We start from the raw sequence: 20256 nt of genomic DNA on the forward strand, positions 1-20256 counted from the left end.
TTTGGAAGGCAAAATCTTCCTTCCTGTTAATCCCAAGCAGACTTCTGTTTGCTTCTCGTGACCATCTCTAGCCACATAGGAGCTTACTGCTCTAAACTACATCCGGGGTTTCACTGTATCCTGGCTCCTGGCATCCCTGAATTCCTCCTAAAAGCACCTTCAGGGTTCTTTCTGGGGATTTGCCTTTCTCCACTATGAGAGTCTTAGTGAGAGAGTAAAGTCAGGCGCCTCCTCTCAATATCCAGAGTCCAAGGGGTTCGCAGACACCTTCCCCAGGACAGCTAGAGGACCACACCCTCACTGTGGCCCATCAGGTGTTCTCTCCCAGGACTTTGAGCCACCCATCAAGTGGCCAGAATTTAATCCCCTATCCCTGCAGTGGCATTCTGACTAGCCCAGTGATTTCTGCTCAGAGATAATTCCTACAGTTTTCACTTTCAAGCTTCTCAGAGCTGCTTTCTTCCTGTCCCTTTCTAAGCCTGGGTCTTCAACCTTTCTGTATGTTCTGAAGGGCCAACCTTCCCAATAAGCTTAGAACAACAACAAAAAGTCCTAACTGACACTCTAGCCCCATCTCTGATCAGCTGTGTGGGACCGCGAGAAAATCTTCTCACCCCTTTGGGTACTCTCTCCTCATGGAGAAATGATGGGTTGTTCCTAAAGTGCTTTCCATTGTGAACAACTTACTATATGACTTTGACCTCCTTCAGAGGTCTTCTTTGTACCAAGTGGGCCCAGACAGACATCAAAGGCTGAATCAGAGCATTAGCTACAGTGGCAGAATATAAAAGCTCCGTTAGGAAAGATAATTTACAGTGTTGGGGTGCTGGTGCTGGAACATTCTATAGGTAATTAAGCCTAGGCAGACACTAACCAAAACCCACTCCACTGCCGGTGGCACCAGAGTATTATGTTTAATTGCTGAATTGGTACCATTTAGTGTTATCTCACCATAATTTCAAGGGTTCACTTATTATTCTATGACTTTAACTTGATTCTAAGACTGCTTACCTGCACCACTTACAAAAATCTGTTTTTAGGGAGTCCTTGTTTTCCACCTCAAAATCTCTTTGCAGCAGACAAGCATCTGCCTTAAGAAACTTTGGAACACAGGGGAGAGGCCTCTGAACATTCATAGTCTACACCTTCCAGGAAAAATTAGTTTGTTAGAACTGCAAAGTGGCCCCAGTTTGGCCTTATGTTCTAGCAAAAGCTCATTGCTTAGCCGCATTTAATAATCCATGAAACATTTCTATTAGCTTTAGTGTGTGAGTTGTGCAGCTGCAGAATGGGTAAAAAGAAGTGGGACACAGGAATAAAAAAAATATGCAGAAAATGAAAATAAGTGAGATCTTAAATATTTGATCAAGGCCTCTATCTTCAGGTAAGCAGTTACCATCTTGGGTCCTCAAATGCCAACAGAAGCCACAGAACACTGTTCTGAATTATTAAAACTGGGGAACGTTTTTCCTTCTTTATCCTTCTTACTAATTTTAAATGAGTATGTAGCCTTTCAAACTAGCCTTTTCTTAAATATTTAACACAGACATGGGGTCAAAGACAAAATAGCAAAGGTCCTCATTCCAATACTCACCTGTAATTATGACTCTGATTGAATAATGCATCTCAACCACTTCATTTTATTTTATTTTTCTCACTCTGCTCCAGCAATTCTCTGAGAGGAATCCTATCTGGAGTTGTGGAAAGTGCACATTCTAGAATATTTTTGAACTATATATTTACTGATTTTGTTTATATTTTTTGTTCACTCAATTCAATTGATTGATTCATTCAACAAATATTTATTAAGTACCTATTGGGCATCAGGCACTGTTTGTTCCAAGTGTGGGAATATATCAGGGAACAAAATATATGAAGAGTTAGCCCTTTTAGGACTTTATACTTATTACACAAATAATAACTAAAAATCTATTCCCATGACAGACAATAAGCACTATGTATGGGACAGTATGAGAGTGTTTGTTTTTCAGTTAGTGGTCTATTAGAAAGTTGATGAATTGGGCAAGTTCCCTAACCAGTCAGGGCAGTGTAGCATTTTAATCAGTGAGAACAGGAGTGCAGTAACTCTGTGATGCAAACAGACCCAGTGTGTCCAAGGGACAACAGCCACCAAGGAGACGGGAGGCGAGGAATGCCCAGTGGTCATTGTCAGAAGACAATGTCAGGAAGAGTTTGTCAGGGCAGATCTCACGAGACTCTTGGAGGCCTTTGAGAAGGACCTGGGATTTGACCCTGATTGTGGTGGAAGCCTCAGAGGACTTTTGAGCCAGGGGCAAATTGGGCACTGTTTCATGTTTTAAAAGGATCACTTTAGCTCAATAGCAATTATGGCTGATGAAGCCAGGTTTGACAAAGTGACAGCTTTCTTGTGGAAGCCTGCTTGAGAGGCTGGATTAGAAAGACTTGGCATTGGCAAATTATCTGCTCACTGCTTGTGAGAAAACACCCATCTTCTGAAGTACTTACAAGTGAAAAGTTTGCCCTCGTTGGCCATTTTGAAAGTCCACCAGTCTCTCTCTTTTTTTTTTTACATGTTAATTTTATTCAGCCAAAATGTTCCCTTTCTCGTGAGAGCTCAGAAGTCAAAATTATGGGCTCATCCAAATGCAGAGGCTGACCCAGCTGAAGTCCCATCACAATCTGTGTGAGAGCGGGTTTTCCAGAATGTCCTCAGAACACACTTCTGGGCCTGAGAAACTGACTCTCAGCCATCGGCACATTGATTACTGCCCCAAATGCTCCTACTACAGCTTTGTCATAACACTGTTGTTAGGTGATAGGAGGAAAATGAAGGCTGTGTTACAGCTTGATCACACTGGACGACCACATTTTTTTAATGCCTAGAAATAATTTGAAAAAGTTCAAAAATGAGATAATCTGTCCATTCCAGGTTTTTTCCCCCCCTTTAGAGACCTCCCACCTATAGCCTTTACTTGGGTAGAATAATTCTGAGGCCTGTTCTTTACAACTTCTAGAGTTTTCTCACAGAATTAAGCTCCAATCTAGTAGCTGGATTAACAATGCATCCTCTACTGGACTGCCTTTTCTTCCCTCCACTCTTCATCCTTCATTTTTCTCCTGGTTCCTGTATCTCCCAAATAAACTGCTCATCCTTGAATCTTTGTCTCAGGATCTGCTTGCAAGGGATCCAAACTGAGATACCCTCTGGGAAATCCTCCTCCTTCCTGAGCCATCATGATCATAGGATTCGGGAGAAATGAAACTTACCAAAAGATGTATTCCCAGTAAACCAATAATTCAGTAGTCTTTCATGCCCTCAAGCAAAGGACTTGACTCTCATCTAGGTATGTATTTCCCTTCTAAAATATTAGGAGCTAATTATCTCTCCCGACCCTCTGAAGAGTTCAGCTCCTCCCCTACTTAGGTTAGAGTAAGCATGGCTATTGTGTGAGGTTCTTACCTCCTACCACTAGGGGACACCGTTTTGTGCCCAGAAGACAGACTTAGTCTGGAGGAGACTTAGTCTTCTCTGCCGCAGGAAAAGAAGAGTCCCTTGTATGGGGAAGTCACTGTCCAGTGTCCCTCTTGCTCTTTGTGTCCAGGGTCAAGACTGACTCAGCATGACTTAGACCTAGAATTTTTTTTTTTTTTTTAAATAATCCCTATACCCAACTAGAGCTCAAATTCAAGACCCCAAGATCAAGAGTCACACACTCCACCAACTGAGCCAGCCAGGCACCTTGATTTAGTCTTTAATTATAATCCAATCTATGCTACCGTCATGCTACACAGATTCTTAGAAGTCCCTAACCTTTCCCATGAGCCTCCCTCTACTCTGCTAGGAGACAAACTGAGTTACAAATAAGAGAACATCCAAAGGTAATTATACTTGAATTAAAAAAAAAATCTTATATTGGGAATGAATGGCCCTTCTAAGTGTGACACAAAATCCAGAAGCAATAAAAAAGAGAAGAGCAACTAATTTTCATATTCAATAAGTTCAATTTTAATATGTAAAATTTGTGATTTAGGGAAACAAAGTTTTTAAAAATGAAAAAATCCTGCATATGTGGCTATTAAGCCACTTAATCCTCCTCTAAAACTAAATATGGTAGAGATTGTTACCTCCAATTTCAGAGAAGGAAATAGGCTCAAATCGGTAAAGTGACTTTGCCCATGGTCACCTTGTAGAGCCATATTTCACACCCTCAGTTGGAGTTACTACCAAGTCCTCTACCCTCAGCAGCTGGGCAGGGGAAAGAGAGTGAAGAGAAGAGAAGGAAGGCAGAGCAGAGGAAGGGGAACGGCAGAGCTCTGAAGAGAGAAGGTGTGTCAGGCAGGGTGGGGACACCATTTCTTACATCTGAGTGAAGGGAGAGACCAAGCCTTTTCACCTGGGCACTTACTGGGGGCTAGCTGTGTGCACTGATACAAGAGGGATCATCAGTACTAGCCCTCCTAAAGTGGGGACAGTGAGCAGCTCCAGCTGATCTCGTGGGAGCACTATAAGGATCTGATGACAGGACAGAGGCCCAGAGCCAGTTTTATAAAACACTCTTCCTACTAAGGTTAAGAACTTGTCACTGATGCTCGGAGAATCTGTGCAACAATCAGAAAACTGATGTCATCCTTGATGCCTCTTCCCTCCCCCCCTTCTAGTTCACACCATTAAGAAATCCTATTGGCAGAAACAGATGAATCTTGACCTTTACCCCATGACCCCTGAGAGGGTTGGGAGTTATGGAGGATTCTGCATGGGCAGAGGAAGACCAGTCACACTGGAGAAGCAAATTCAAGAAGTAAATTATCTAAGAAGGTCTCAGTGATGGGGGTTTTGGAGTATAGGTGAGGTTTGGAGGGCTGAGGTCTGGAGACAATGACCAAGAAAGAATTTTTGAAATGTCTTTGGTGCAAAAAATGTGGTTTTATTAAAGCGTGGGGACAGGAACTGTGGGCTGAAAGAGCTGCTGTATAGGAGTCTTGAGGCGTGGAGTTAAGACTGGGGAGTTGGGGGAAGTAAGGAAAAGGGAGGTTTCAAAGGATTTTCATTTGTTAAAAAATACCTCAGGATACTGGACACCTGGCTATTATCAAGATAAGGTGTTTTTTCCCCTCTGGCAAGGCATTAACATTAAGATAGCTGGGAGCTTCCCAAAAGAATGTCACAGAGGTCCCACTTAGAAGCGGAGGGTGGGGTTGCAGGGTGTCCCCTTCTGATTGCAGGGTGTCCCCTTCTGCTTTGTCCTCAGCTTGCTTTCTGTTCCCTCATCATCAAGGGATAGAGACTTGAATTCCGTAGGTCTCAGGATTTTGCTCATCCCAAATAAATGTTCATTTGCAAGCTTTAATTCCGTAGGCCTTTCTAACATAGCCTTCCTTTCTCCCTGCCCCCACAATTGTATTAGCTGCAGGCCCCAGAAAACCTTCCTCTACTGAAGCCTCGAGGTCTCAGAGCTCACCGGGGCAGGACTTAAGAATAGAGGTGTAAATTTGTCAAGAGAAGGGAAGCAGGGGCACAGAAAGAGAGTAAATCCTCATCTAACATGGCAGAAAGTCAATAGATAAATCAAGAAATCGCTATGTAAGCTTGTTTTTTTAGCGACAAGGGGGTGACCACCAGAAGAACTAAACGGAGGAACTGATACAAAGGGGAGCAAGGGAGAAGGGCTTGTTGCTCTCATTGTAAGAACATTTAGATAACTTTATTTTGTAAACAGTGTTCATGTATTACTTTGATATATCTTTTAATTCTATCTTTTAAAGTAGAGAAATAAAAATAAGAAATAAAACGGAATACAAAACAGGAAAATTACAAGCCAAGACGCACACAACACAAAAAAACCAGTGGGTGAGAGCAGAGGTGGGGTTCTAGGGTGGGAAGGCAGGCGGGGCTTCGAAAAGGCGGGGCACAGGGCCCGGTTGCCCTTAGGGACCGCCCCCAGCGAGGGGGCGGGGCGCAGAGCGGAGTTTTCCTCTGGCTCCGCTCACAGCGGGGCTCCCGGGGAGCGCGGGGTCAAGTTCACCGTAGGGCCCGCCCCGCTCAGCGCGTGGGGGCGGGGCGGCCTTGCCCCCGGGCGGCCTTGTCCCGGGACTGCCCGGCCACAGAGGGCCTTCGTCGGCCCGAGCAGGCGCTGTCCTGCGCGGTCCTTACGGAGCAGGGCTACGCGCGGGCCTGGAGCCCGGGTTCGGTGCGGCGGATTCCCCAGTCCCTCGCAGTCCCCCGAGGCTCACAGAAAGAGAGCCTCTGCGGAGCCCGGACGCGCAGGTAAGCGCCTCCAGCCCGCCCTCGGCCTCGCGGGCGCCGGCCCAAACCGGGGGGCGACAGGTGGCAGCGGGGTGCGGAGCCCGGCAGCTGGCCTGGGTAGGATGGACGCCGGAACGCCTCCCCTGTAGGCTCTCGGGCCTCCTGCTCTCCCCGTAGCGGGGTCAGCCTAAGCCCCAGTACGCCTTCGGCTCCGACCCGAGGCCGGCCCACAGGAGTTCGGATCCCACCTTGGCCCATTCGGGCAGCTTGCAGATACAAAGACGTGTCCCCAGATACGCATCGCGTGCCACCAAGTGCCTACCACTCGGCCAAGTGCTGGGCATACGGAGGTGGGCGAGCGCACGTGGTGCTCGCCACGCTGGAGCTCACAGTCTAGGGGGAAAGACCCACAGCAGGGAGATCATCTACAGACATAGTGTAAACGGTGCAACTGCGGTAAGAGCGTGCGGGCGCGGGGCGAGCGTTTAACCGGCGGCCGCCATCTCTGAAGGATGCGGGAGTGCCAACTTCAGCCTGAGCCCCACCGTTCCAGAGTGGAGGACAACAGAGCAAACACATTTTGTTAGGAGAGAAGGTGGCTTGTTTGAGGAAAGGAAGGACTGTGGTGCCTGGCTGCAGAGAGCTCGGGGGAAGCCAGTTCCCGAACTTTCGGCTGCCTAAAATAGGAACGCGCCTTCCCATTGAAGATTGAGGTGTTGAATTTACAGGACTTAGCGGTGTTCCAGGGTCAGCCAGTGAAGTACAGGTGAAAACAGGTTTCTGGTTGGAGCAGGACGTTGATCTGGGCTCTAAAGAGAGTGCCTGCCTCTGCGCAAACTCACTTCCCACCTGGAGTCCTCTTACCTTGTGAGTAGGACGTCTCCAACCGCCCGTTCTCTAAAATGGGGTACTGGAAACACTTAACTAGCACTTCTGACTGGCCCTGAGAGATCAGAGAGAAATCGGACTCAGGAGTTTCGGCCTGTGGGCTTCTGACTCTCTGGTGTTACTGGGAGTGCCCTCCTACTCCGCCTCACCCTCCTGGGGTGCTCATTTCCCACAAAGCCTCACCTGTTACAGCCAGTTTCCTAAGGCTCCAAAACGTTAAGGCTCCCTCTCCATCAGTTACTTGCTCACTTTCATTCGTGGCATCATCCCCAACAGCTGGGGAAAACGCTCCCCAGAGGCAGTAACCCTCTGGTCCCTAGCTGAGGACCTCCAGATCTTGAAATCCCAGGGATTTAGGAGGCGGTTTGGCACTTCAGGGATCACCTGTCAGCCTCTTCGTGTATTTTATTGGCTTGAAATTTCCTAATTCCTTCTTTGGCTTTGTTTACACGGTTGCTGTAAGCTTTAGGATTTGCTGCATGAAAACTGGCTGGGAGGCCCAGAGAGTGGGCGAACACAGTTGAGAGAGGAGGCTGGCACTGTTTGTGGGTAGTGGTAATAAAAACAGGACAGATGTTAACAGAAGGGTGTGGAGAAAGAGGGAGAGAGGGCTGTCTTTGTGCAGCCACTCTGTTCTCCCTTGCAGACCGTGGCGGTGCCTGCCATGGAGAAGGGCAGGGGGTGGGTGGGGGAGACTGTAGGCCAGGCTGTTGCAGACCTGGGTCCAGATTTTTATTCCTTACTTCCCAGCTCTGTGATGGACCCTGGGCAGGTCACTTATCCTCTGTGCACGCTTCCCAGTGCCTGGCATATAGTTGGCCCTGAAGAAGTACTCTCTCCCTCTTCTCCTAAAGAACTAAAATAGGAGTAATAATAATGCCTAGGTCAGAGGATTATTACAGGATTTAATGAGTTAGTGCACCTAAAATACATCAATGCCTAACATGTAGGAAGTTGCTACTGCTGATGCTGCTGTTCTTATTCTTTATTTTGGGTAAAAGTTGGTGAAACCAGGCAGGGGGAGGTGGGTGTGAGGGGGTGGCTTTGAGGGTCTGTGCTGGGTGATTAGCTGAGGAGCTGGGTTATCTGTGGCACTGGTTTTACTGGAAAGCTTCTGCAGGCACCAGAGAGAGGAATGTTCTGCATGATAAAAGGCCTGCGGAGCCGCAGGAGTTGGAGGTCTTGAAGACTGGCCTTAGAAGCAAAAGCTAAGGGGTAAGGGAGGGGGTGAGGACTAGGGTGAAAAAGATCTAAAGTTGTCTTGTTCACGTTCTGTCTCTAACCCACAGCTCCGTGTGGGTCTCCTGTGAGGGGCTGCCCCTGCCAGGTGCTGCCTCCAACCTTCAGAGGGGTATGGTGATTTCCTGAGGCTGGTGTGGGTGCTGGGGAATGCAGTCTGGTTAATCCTGCATCCAGCAAAGTATGGGGGCTAGAAGAATGGTGCCTGGATGAATGGATGCATACAAACCCACAAGCAGACTTCTCTGTGTTGAAGTGTGCTGATTAAAAGAAAGGAGTATGAACATCGGCAGAAAAGCAAGTGTTTTCAAGTACTTGCTCCTGGCCAAGTGTTTTCATGTATGTTGCAGCGTTGTGGTGATCCCTGCAGGTTTGGAGTCTGACAGAATTACTTGTGTGACCTCACATGCATCATAGAAACTCTCAAAGGCCCAGTTTTTGCATTTGGAATCTGGAAATCATTGGTAGCTGGAGTACAGGGATACAGGAGTACCTGGCTCTGGGGGCGAGGGGAATCCCAAACAGACAGGTTCAGCCCTCACTGCTGGCAAAATCCAAAGGCAGAGGGACCAGTGGTGGTGAAACAGGAAAGGAATTTATTTCAGTGAGGTTAGGACCAGGGAGCCAGCAGACTGACATCTTTATGGTTGTGGACGAAGTGCCAAAATGACTTCCAGGCTTATGTAAGGAAAAGGTGGGACAAAGGTCAGTGAGTATAGGAAGGTGGGCTGTGAAGGTCAGGTCGATTGGGGCCTTAGGGTCAGCCCTGAGGGCCTTGCTGGCTCAGGGCAGCTGTTCTGGTTTGAGGGGGGTAGTTTTCAGTTCCCACCCAGGATGCTTTCCTGCAGGGTCTCTTGCCTAGTTAAGAGTTGTGCTGGGGAGAAGAACTTAATTAGGAAGCTTGAGGTGGAAAGGGAAGGGATGAAGCCCTCTCTCAGTAGTGTGAACTCCCAGGGCTGTGAGGAGTATTACGGTGGGAATGCTCCTCGTAGGAGGTGCTGTTCTGGTGCTCAGACTCCCAATGGGGTGAGTGCTCAGCAGTATAATAGTTGCTGTTATTATTACCGTATTTATCAGCCCTCCAAATGATCTCCGCTGTGATGTGGAAACAGAAGGCCGAAGACACAGAGGGGTGGCGTTGCTCTGAACTCAGCCCCTTCTGGAAGCAAAGACTCTCTGGAGACAGGAACCAGACAACTCTTGTGAAATTAAGTCAACTTTATGTGCATTTCATTCATTACTTAAAGCACTTGACTATGTGAAATCTTAAAAGGAAAAAACCCTGCAAAATGATAATTTATGTGCCTTTCAAGTTCAGGTATTTTATCATCGAGATAAATCTTCCGTGCCTCTATGTAAAACCACTTTGGGCTGTCGAAGCTCTTAAATAAAGTGGCTGGTCCTGACCAGTGTCTGTCTTTGCTCGTTTATCACGGTTCCCTGGTGAAGACAGACGGATCCCATCTTGCAGGGCAGGCCACGGGATGGCAGCTGCTACCCCACTGGTTCAGCCACGCACTTGGGCATAGTGATGTTTAACCAGCCACGGGGGGCTGACGGCCCCCTCATTGTTGTCTCCCTCACCTACACACAGACCCACAGCCCCAATCTGGGAAGCAGGAATAGAAGGGCATTCATTCTATTGCTAGTGTGAGTCTAGGCAAATCTAAGCTTCTCCGTGATGGGTTTTTGGGTGAAAGTGGCATCTTCTGGAAGTGAGGGCCATCTCTTCTATCTCCCTAGGAGTGCCATCTCTGGGGCTGGCCTCCTTTCCCTCGTAGGTCTGATCTGCATCTCCATGCCTCTCTGCCATCGCTGCCCCTGACCAGAACTGCCCCTAAAGCCGGAGTTCCTGGAGCAGCTGCAGAGACACACCCCTATTGCAGGGAAGCTTTTCTGAATTGGTTTTGCCTTCCCACAGTCACAGTGGCCACTGCTGCCAGGCACGCCCTTCTCCAGCTGACCCCGACTTGCCTTTTGCTGGGCTGTGAGAACTTCCACAGCTTTTGGACTGAGCGTTCCTGGTCCCCAGCACCAGGCCTGACTCCTTGTCCTCCCTCCCTCCCTGCCTATCTCCCTTTCCTTTCTTTCTCTTATAAATGGGATTAGAAGACTGAGTCAAAGCAACACCGTCTCAGCCCTCAGGGGGCCCACAGGCATCATGAGACAGGTTATTAAGAAAGGCGGAGTTAAGCACATCAGCACACATGCTGTCATGGTATGAACTGTCAGGTATTAACTGTCAGGAAGGAGAGCCTGGCATGCCATGAGAATATGAAAAGGTGGGACGGTTGCAGAAATCTATTCAGTATCCGTGTAAAGTGTGTCCATAAATGTTGGTTGAGGCTTATACTCATTTATTTATATACCTTTGAAGACCGGTGGATGGCATTTTTCTATAAATTCTGGTAAACTGTGGTTTATGCTGCCAAGGTCATCTTGTAAGAATGCGTACTTTAAAACATTGTTGTGCTTTAGCCTTGGAATGGGGAGAGGAATGCTAATGTTCAGTTTACTTAACCCTTTGAAGTTTGCAGAGCCCCTCTTTGGAAGTTGTCTCATTGGATGCTCCCATCCTCAGCCTCACACATGTGCCGGGTAGCGGCAGCAAATAGATGTCTGGTCACTGAGGGTAAATCTAGGGGGTGGGCTCTGGTGCTCTTTCCTTCTGAGTGACTGGCTCCATCTGAAAGCCTGTTTTCTCTTTCTCTGATAGCCCTGTGCACACGGGCTGAGTGAGGTTCCAGCATAGATTTTCTCACATTGGAGCTAGGGACCTGCCATCTGGGAGGAAAGGAGTGCAAGCTGGCTGCTCTTGTCCAGGAGGACGGGGCTACCTGGCTGCTGGCACCTATGGCAGGGCTAACCCCCAGGGCCCGGACTCCTACAGACCCCACTGTCCCAGCACAGTCCTCCAGAGGGACCCCATGCCTGCCTTCAAGCGCATGCAGTTCCAATGAAAGCCAGAAGAAAATAACACAGAAAGATGGGTTTTAAATAAGACATGAGCCAAACAGCTCCAGGAACCATTCTGCCTTCAGGACTGAATATTGCCAGAGAGTTATTTTATTTGGCCAGAGCGGACGACAAAATATGTCTTCACCGCTCCCCCCCCCCCCCCGTCTCAAATGTGGACCCTATTACAAGAGATGAGCTACCATCTTCCCCAAAGCAAAGGAAGGAGAGTAGCATTGCTGGGCAGAAATTGAGAAGGCCAATTTCGGTGCGTTGGGTGTGACTGCTGGGTTCTCAGGGCACAGCTCTCATGTGATTGTCACCATGTGGCCCTGAGCCAATGGAGGAAAGAAGGGGCTCTGGAAATCTCTCTCCCATAAGGCTGACGCACAATAATAGTACTCATTCCCCTTGGAAGTACACGTTAAGTGGTAGGTACTTAGGAAAAAAGGTTCTGGGGAGTAAATGTGTCCATCAGTCAACCGACCTCCTAAGATGGTTTTAAATTAGAACCCGTCTTCCTGCTCCCCCCCCACCCCGCCTATCTTTCCCTCCTCCCTGGCTTCCTCCTGTGTGAGGGAACTGTCAAGGCAGTTCCTACTCCTCCCAGTGACTTGCAGCAGCAGAGTGAACATTATTGAAGGCACACACAAAGGGTTTAGTGCCTTATTCTGGTCCTTCCCCTGGTCAGTGTTTGACAGAGGAGGGAGTGTGGAGCAGCGCTGACCAGTGCAGTTCAACCTAATTCCATCCTTGCGGCAGCCATCAGCAACTCTGCTGTCAGCCAGTGTGCTCGCTGGAAAGCCTTTTGCAATTGAGGAGTGAATGATGAAAACAAGTGAGGGGACTAACGCAGGTTTGGGCCCAGTAAGTGGCCTGTGGAAGAGCATGAAAGGCAGTGTCAGGAAGGGAGTAACAGCAGGCCGGGTAAGGAGCAGGCTTTCAAAGGCTAGAAGTCTCTCTCTGAGCAGGTGGTCATTAGGGCAGAAGGCCTGTTACATGAATTAGTGTGGAGGAGTCTAACTTGAAATTATTAGCCACTTTCATTTTGAAAGATCAGAAATAGATGTTTATTGCACAGACCCTATGGTTAGTATCAAAGACTGCCTTGCTCTTTATTTCTCCCATCTGGTCCTCTTCTATGTAATTTTTATAATGCTGTTGATCAGTCTTGTCTTTGTGTGTGTGTGTGTGTGTGAGAGAGAGAGAGAGAGAGAAGACGGAGGCCAGTGTTGTACCCACTTTATATTTTATGAGTCATCAGAGGACTGCGGACGATACAAGTGGGAAGAATGCCGTTTTCAGGGGTCCCTGGAATGCTACCAATCTGGGATTCTGTCCTAAAAAAATAATTTGAAAAGTGAAAAAAGCCACTGTATAAAGATCCATCATTATTTATAATGGTGAAAACTTTCAAGTGACCTGAATATGTAACATAGACTATAGTCAAGCTCCAGAAAATTAGGTTGATGGAATATTATGCAGTACTTAAAACTATGGAGATTAGTAGCTTGGGAAGTCATTACATGCTCAGCAAACAGAATGCTACTCTATTAAGTACAGATTCAGGAAAATAGTCTGCAAGAGACGACTCAAAGGGAACAAGAATTTCTCCAGAACGGGGGAACTAGGGATAACTTTTTTTTTCACATTTCTAACTTTCTATATTGTATTTTGACTCTCCGTTTAAAAAAAAAAAAAAAAGATCCTAAAACAAGCCAAGTTAAGTAATGACCTTTATGTTGTTGGCAGGTTTAAGGGCACTACATTTATGGCCTTCTCCTGATTAAATTTGTCAATCAATAATTTCTAACGCTGGGGTTGGCTCCCTGCCTCCGTGTCTCTGGGCAAAGGACATGCTCTGCGTCCACAAGCTGAGTGGCCAGCAGATGTGCTCATTCTGGTCAGAGAATCAGACAGATTCTCTGATTCTCTGGGGGGTGGCGTGGGTCATTCAGGTGGAAAAGTCTACAGCTCCTCCCTGCCTTGCAGCTTCTGCCCTTCTGCCCTTCCTCGAGCCTCCCTCATCCTTCTGCCTCACTGGGAATGTGGGGACAGGGGATTTGGGTTTACAGTCTTTGAGACCCTTGTTGGTAAAGCTTCAGCATCTTCTGCCCTCAACACACACACACACACACACACACACACTTCCTAAGTCAGTAGTTGTCTGGGGCAGCCCTGCTGTCCTGCTCAGGCCTCTGTCCTCCAGTACCTCTGGAACTGGGTTTTGTATTCTTAATACCAGCTGTCCCTGGGTTGGCCCTAAATCCATGTTCCTCTCTACCTGGCACTGGCAAGGACCTAATGCATGACCAGTGATGTGTCCTAAGGCAGCAGTTCTCATACACTGGGACATCATAACAGGGGTTTTTATTTGAGACAAGAGTTTGAGTCTGGTGATTTACCTGGGAGGAGATTCCATGAAGCACTAACAGAAAATAGGGAAACAAGCCAGACAAGCACATCATTTGAGCGGGGCAGCAGTGTGGACCACTAGAGCTTAAACTCTGGCAGCCCATATAGAGCACCCATCCCAGAGTTAGCCTGTCATGGGGAGTAGGCGCTGAATATACAGCCACCATTGCTGTCCATCATTGGTTGAGCATTGCTTTTTACGTGAAGTTAATTCTCTGGGCTTTCTGGTAGCTTCCATTTCCCTGGTGAAGCATCAGGGCTAAGGGAGACCGCCGAGCACATGGACGTCAAGCTGGCTTGCCTTGAAATTGTGAGGCCTCGGGGTACTTGGGTGGCTCAGTCAGTTAAGTATCTGCCTTCAGCTCAGGTCATGACTCCAAGACCCTGTGCTCGAGCTCCGCACTCAGCCAGGGAGTCTTTTTGTCCTTCTGCACCCCCTTGCGGCTCATGGGCACATGCTCTCTCTCTCAAATAAATGAGTAAAATCTTAAAAGAGCAAATTAACAGCAACAACAAAAACAGTGAGGCCTGAATGCTCCCGGCACAGCACTGTCAGCGTCCGCTGTGACATTCTTCCCCAAGCACCATGAACATTATCAATGTGCTAAACTGAAAATAACCAAATTCACAATTATGTGCTGAATCAAAGACCCTTTTATATTAAATTGAAGACTGCGTTAAATAGTAACCAACCCCAGAAGTTTCTGAAAAACTGACATCTTTAAGAAAAATACTGCCACATTTCCCCTGAACTGGGATAGAGTATTAATAGTGACCTAAGCAGCAGGACAGTGTTCACAGCTGTGTTCACAGCTGTGCAGTTTGAGACCCACCACTCTGGAAGAGGGCCTGAGTGTGTAATAAGATTGAGCTTTATCATAGCAATGTTTCCACCTCTGATGTACCTTGACTTTTTTCTGTTATTTCTCAAGTACATTAAGATGATGTTAAAAGAAAAACTCATTGGGAGATAACATTTAAACTCATTTGTCAACCCACGATTATATCTCCAGTGCCATGTTTTAGTATTAATACAGTATTCACCGTACTGACACTAATACCAAAGGATGGGAGAACATTTCTATAGTTATGGCTTTAGGCTCTCTGATAAATGTTTTCTAGTCATCGCCTTTATGTAGAAACACTCCATCTCCAATTAAAGATTTACTAAGCTCTTCATCAAAATACCTATTCACAGTTGAGGCGCACCAAATGGGTGTGTTGACATTTCAACTTAATTCACTCTCTAGTTTTGTGGGTCTCAGTCCATTTTTTATGCTTGTTTTTTGTTTTCTATGCATGAAGGAGGAATAGGGGCAGAAATCTGGGGGAGGGTAATGCAGATTCTAGAAACATTTTCTGTGGACTTAATATTACCAAGTCTATCGGTATGTTTGTCACCACAAATGAGGGCCTTACTCCAGGACATGATGTAAAATTGCTCATGTAATGAGCCCAGTAGAGTTGAGTGGCTAAACCCTTTGCATTGAGTTATGGGCTTTTTAGAATTTGTGTAGAAAAGATTCAAGATCCCAGTGTTTTAGAGAAATGTAGCCATTTTCCTTCCAGCCGCGGTTCCCCATGCATTATTCTGCAAAGAATGAGATGGTGAGTTGCTGGTGTGAATGCCCCGTCCCCGCGTCCTGTGTGGCAGACATTACTCTGGTCTGAACTCCTGCTTCCCCCTCGGCGAGGCGCCCCTGCAGCCATGGCCCTTGTCAGGACTGGCTCACTGGGCAGAGCCGGAGTGCTCTCCTTGCCTTGCACATCTTTTTACTCATCCTCGCCATTGCTGTGAACTGTTAGCAAAGGAATCTTTCCTAGCCTCTCTACCAAAAAAAAAAAAAAAAAAAAGATGAATGCAAGAGGAGGCAGTTGGTTGGCTCACCTTGTGCCTTTATATTCATGTCTCTGCATGCAGATGATGGTTATTCCATCTGTCAGTGTTTGTCTCTCGTCCTTTTTTTCTTCCACCACATGCATTTGATGTTTTTCCTTTCTTCCCTTTTTCCTTTAGTGTTTCTCAGAAGATAAAGCAGGGAGCTCCAGATTATTTGCTGTTTGGTCTCCTGTGCATTGACATGTTAACTTCTTCCTCTCCCACTTTAGGAGGGCTACTTTGCTGTAGGTTACCAGTGACCTCCATATTGCCAAGTCTCCTGGGCCTTCCTTGCATGTTTCTTCTGTACAACCTGGGATGGCTCTGACCATGCTCTGCTCTTGAACCCTTCTTTCTTGGATTTTCCTCCTTCCTGCCTGATTGCTGCTGCTTTGATTTCTCTCCCTGCTGCCTTTCCTCTGCTGGCATTTGATGAGGTGGGGGTGGGGGGGAGGCCCCAAGAGTTCTTCCCTTGGCCTCCTCTTGCTTGTACACTCCTCCTGGATGATTTCATCCATGACCCTGGTTTTAAGCTCTCACTTTTACATAGCTGCCTCCTGCATCCCCATCTCCATACACCCCCTCTCTGCCAGACCTTTGTATCTGGTAGCCTGCTGAATGGGACCTCTTGTGGTTCCCATAGGCACGCAGGGTCAACATCTTTTACTTGTTCTAGAGAATTCCTGTTCTCATGCGGCCAGCCAACTATGTGCCTCTCTCAGGTTGTTTCTGCTACCTCCTTGGGGGTCAGAGGTAAACTGTTGAAAGTTTGTCAGGAAAATACCATGTTGGAAAATGAAGTGTAAGGCAAGGGCACAAACTAAGAGCTACTCCTCAAATCTTCAGGGCTTAAAAGAAAGCAGTCATTTACTGAGCATCTTTCAGAGTTCCAGGGGTTGACAGGACTCAGCTCGGCAAGTCTCACCCCGGGTCCCTCATTCAGTGACAGTTAAATGGTAGCCAGGGGCCGGAGCCATCTTAAGACCTCGTGGCCAGGACACACTGTCATGCAGCCTGGGTTCTAAGATTAGGGGTCCTCGGGGGCCAACCTCAGAAATCTCCTGTTTACCATCCTGCCCAGCTTCAGGGGATGGAACATAGGCCTACCTCTGGATGGAAACTGTGTCACATTGTGTCTATGCTGGAAAGCAAATTCAGTCATAGTCCTCACATATGCCTAACTAGTCCTTTGAGAACTACCTGGAAAGTCCCAGCTTTCTGTTTTGTTTTAAAAAAATTTGGAGGGGGAGATAAACCATGAGAGACTGTGGACTCTGAGAAACAAACTGAGGGTTTTGGAGGGGAGGGAGGTGGGGGGTGAGGTGAGCCTGGTGGTGGGTATTAAGGAGGGCACATATTACAAGGAGCACTGGGTGTGGTGCATAAACAGTGAATTTTGGAACGCTGAAAAAAAATAAAATTCAAAAAAAAATTTCTTTTGAGGAGGTGACATATTTACATGATTGGGAAGTTAAGAAAAAGTAAGTATAAATGTATACTGTGAAAATGTTCTTTCTCATCATGCCTCCTCATAGACAACCACTGTTAGGTTTCTTCACATTCTTTCAGAGTTTACAGGTATTTTTATATTTCTGTTCTGTGCTTTGCTTTTTTTTTTTTTTTTTTTTTTCCTTTTGCTTAACAATGTATCTGGGAGAGATTTCCTTATCAGTACTGGAGGGTCCTCTTATTCTCTCTCCTTCCCTCCCCCCCATCTCTCTCCCTCTACCCCCTTCCTCTCTCTCTTCCCCCCACTCCTGTCTCTCTCTCTCTCTCCACCTCCTCTCTCTCTCCTCCTCCTCTCCCTTTACCCAACTCCCCCGTCTCTCCCCCTCCTCCCCCCTTCCTCTCTCTCCCCATCTCTCCCCCTCCTCCCCCCTTCCTCTCTCTCCCCTCCCTCTCTTTCCCCCCTCTCTTTCTTCTCTCTCACCCCCTCTCCCCTCTCCTCTGTCTCAGCCCCTCTCTTCATTACTTCATTACTTCATTAGTTCTCTATGGGTGGGCAGCAGGCTGTTGCCAACCCTACTGCAGTGAATACGTTTATATGCTGTCTTTCATGGGAGAGAAGACACTGGAAGCCCTCCTCAAGAGCTGTAGCCAAGTACAGGCCCCCTCTTCCCATATACCTCACCTCTCATCCCATCATGGCATTTTCCCTGCCTCCTCTCACTGGACCATGGCGACCCAGAGATCATGGACTGTGGCATTGGAGCACAGGGAGCTCTGTGTCCACAGCATATGGAGGAGGCCTGTACTGAGGAGGGAGGAGAAAAGAGGAGCAGGCAGAGCTGACTGAGGATAGATTTCTGGGTGCCCCAGGTTCCCCTTCCTCTGATTTCATTTGTGGCCACATCTCCTAATTTGAGTTACCACTTCAGCCTGTCACCAAAACTGGAATCGGGTCCTACCCTGTCCTGCCTGGTCTTGTGTGCCCAGTTTTTGTGCAGCGCCCCTGGTCGGCCCAGAACTGCTCTCTGACAGCTTGTCTTATCCAAAAGTAGCACCATCAGAGGTCTTTAGGGGAAGGTGTGGGTGGTAGCTGTACAGTACTAAGATAGCGTCGATGGCTGCTGTCCCAAAAAATCAAGCAAAATAAAATTCTTCCTTTATTGAGGAAATATTCTAAAGTCACATACTTTTTCTGTGTCTGTTAGGAAATGTATTCCTTGAGGAATACACATTGTTTTTTTTTTTTTTAAATTAAGAGGGCCAGCCTTGAGCTTCCACAAGAAAGATGGACAGTTGTGCTTGTTGCTTTCAAGAAAGCTCTCTGGGATGCTGTATGCTTGGGATTTTTTCTGTTGTAAGGCATAGAAACTTCATTCAAACTAGGTTGAGCAAAACTGGGAATATGGTATAATAGAAAAGTTTCAGGGTATTAGGCACAGCTGGATCCAGATGGTCTGTTGATGGCACTAAGAATCTCACCCTCTCTTTCTCTCTCTCTTTTTTAAAGATTTCTTTATTTATTTGAGAGAGAGAGAGACTATGAGCAGGGGGTGGGCACTCTGTCTCTTCTCTCTTCTGTCCTCTGTCCTCCTCTGTCTCAGGGAGACCGAGTGGTGTGTTGTTGTTGTTTTTTTTAATTTTATTTATTTATTTGACAGACAGAGATCACAAGTAGGCAGAGAGGCAGGCAGAGAGAGAGGAGGAAACAGGCTCCCTGCTGAGCAGAGAGCTGGATGCGGGGCTCGATTCCAGGACCCTGGGACCATGACCCTAGCCGAAGGCAGAGGCTCAACCCACTGAGCCACCCAGGTGCCCCGGGAGACAGAGTTTTAAGCAGACTCCTCGCTGAGTATAGAGCCTGACATAGAGCTCAAGCCCTGAGATTACAACCTGAACCAAAACTAAGAGTCACATGCTTAACTGATTGAGTCATCTGGGCGCCCCATACTCTCTCGCTTTCAACTCTTCTACTACTGTGTTGGCTTCATTCTCTAAGGTAGGGATGATGGCAACTCCAGGTTTTTGTGGAGGTTATAGCTCCTGATTTCAGAAGAAGTCACTCTTTTCTCCCGTGTCCATATTGCAGATGGGCTCTGATTTGTCCATTTGTCTTCTGTACTAGTCACTTTGCCAGGAAGTTACTTTTCTGAACATCCCGATTGATTGTCCAGAATCATAAGGAGGAGGAGTAGAGCAGCTTTCATAAGAGAGGGTACAGGACTAGTGTGTGGAGCTGCCTACTGCAGATGATGATTCAGAATTCTAATTTCAGCTTGTAAAGAATACCTGAATTGGAGGTGATGTCCAGGAGTCAAGAAAAGATTTATTGTGCCAATCTCTCTACTTCTGTGTATGTTTGAAAATTTCTGTAATAAAAATTGCATTTGGGTTGATCTCCTGACCCTTGATTTTGCCTCAGGTCATGATCTCAGGGTGCTGGGATCGAGCCCTGAGTTGGGCTCCAAGCTCAGCAGGAAGTCTGATTGAGATTCTCTCTTTCCCTCTGCCCCTTCCCCTGCTCTTGAATGTGCACGTGTGTGCATGTGCTGACACATGCGTGCATACACACACACACACACACGCGCACACACAGACTCTCTCTCTCTCTCTCAAATAAATAAATAAATCTTTAAAACCAAACAAAAGAAAACGAAAAGAAAAAGGAGCTTTTTTTTCTGCCTTCATTTGGGAAACTTTAACAAACAATCCTGTATGTAAATATCCCCTGTATGTTTGCTATTTGATTTCCTGACTGTTTCTTTTCATTGTACAAAGAAACCTTAGTCTTTATTCCCCTCTAAGCTGGGAATTGGGAGGAAAACACAAGTTGACTGACGGTTTGCATGGGGTGATAGTAGGGTGGGTTGGTGCTAGTCAGTAAGGTGCCCCTAAGTCCATGTCTCCATGGTTCCTAGGACCAAAGCCTTGGAAGATTCCAGTCAGGGGAGAGAAGGATGTCCATGCCATGACCAAGTTGGCATCTCTTCCTCTCATGGTCAGTACTTGAGTTTTGGTCATTGTGGACATGTGAGGGTTTTAAGGGGTCCTTAACTTTATGATCCATGTACATTATAAGGGGAATATCCTCCGGTGGTCATGGATGGCTGCTAGAAGAAATCTTAGCATGTAGATAGACTTTTCAGTTTATAGCTAAGGAAACTGGCCAGAGGGGTTAAGTGACTTGCCCAAAGTCACACAGCGAAGT

At 47.1% G+C, this 20256-nt stretch overlaps 1 protein-coding gene across 2 annotated transcripts in view; it reads left to right on the plus strand.

The window, feature by feature from the left end:
• The first annotated feature begins 6084 nt into the window (after positions 1–6084).
• The window catches only part of NMNAT3 (nicotinamide nucleotide adenylyltransferase 3), a 120331-nt gene continuing 106159 nt past the window's right edge, over positions 6085–20256 (plus strand). For both annotated transcript variants that reach the window (XM_044252250.1, XM_044252252.1), the window contains exon 1: positions 6085–6247. The gene's annotated coding sequence lies outside the window, so the exon portion shown is untranslated. The remainder of the gene's footprint in view (positions 6248–20256) is intronic.

The sequence above is a fragment of the Neovison vison genome, chromosome 6 (assembly GCF_020171115.1).
Source record: "Neovison vison isolate M4711 chromosome 6, ASM_NN_V1, whole genome shotgun sequence".
NCBI classification, from domain to species: domain Eukaryota; kingdom Metazoa; phylum Chordata; class Mammalia; order Carnivora; family Mustelidae; genus Neogale; species Neogale vison.